Source organism: Gossypium arboreum, chromosome 12, assembly GCF_025698485.1.
Source record: "Gossypium arboreum isolate Shixiya-1 chromosome 12, ASM2569848v2, whole genome shotgun sequence".
NCBI lineage: Eukaryota > Viridiplantae > Streptophyta > Magnoliopsida > Malvales > Malvaceae > Gossypium > Gossypium arboreum.
The window spans coordinates 78705710-78706379 of record NC_069081.1 but is presented as its reverse complement, the minus strand read 5'-3'; the positions used below and the strand labels follow the sequence as shown (position 1 = coordinate 78706379).

At 42.8% G+C, this 670-nt stretch overlaps 1 non-coding gene across 1 annotated transcript; it reads left to right on the top strand.

Moving 5' to 3' along the window:
- The first annotated feature begins 262 nt into the window (after positions 1-262).
- Positions 263-369, top strand: LOC128286198 (small nucleolar RNA R71). The gene has a single exon (XR_008276743.1). It is a non-coding gene; the product is annotated as a small nucleolar RNA R71 (small nucleolar RNA).
- Positions 370-670: the final 301 nt, after the last annotated feature.

Genomic DNA, 670 nt, shown 5'->3' with positions numbered 1-670 from the left:
ATTCTTAAGCATTGAGAATATTGGAGATACCTGAGATGCGAGTGAAGTGAGAGCGTCCACTTAATGTATTCCAGTGGCTCGTCTTCCTGACGCGGCTTGATTGGTTGGCCATTGATAATTGTTACTAGCGATCCTCTCGATGATTTCATAAGCCTCATTGCAAGACTTAGAAAGAAGAGCACCATTAGCGGAGGCATCTACTACCATCCTCGTGTGAGCGTTGAGACCATTATAAAATGTCTCAAGTTGGATGCAATGTGGGATTCCGTGATGACGGCAATTTCATAATAATTCTTTGTATCGTTCCCATGCCACATACAAGGACTCATCATCCATTTGTTGGAAGGCAGTGATATCGTTCCTCAACTTAGCGTTCTTGCTTGGTGGGAAATACTTCATGAGGAATCTTGCAACTAACTCTTGTCATGTGGAAATTGAGTTTGGTGGCAATGAGTTCAACCAAGCTCGAGCTCTGTCCCTTAGGGAGTACGGGAACAACTTCAATCGTAATGCATCTTCGGGTACTCCAACTAATTTGAAAGAGTCACTCACCTCCATAAACAGTCTTAAATAAAGATGAGAATCTTCAGTAGGCATTCCACTGAATTGGCCTACTGTCTGAACCATCTGAAACATGACTGCCTTCAGCTCGAATTGTTGTGCATCAATT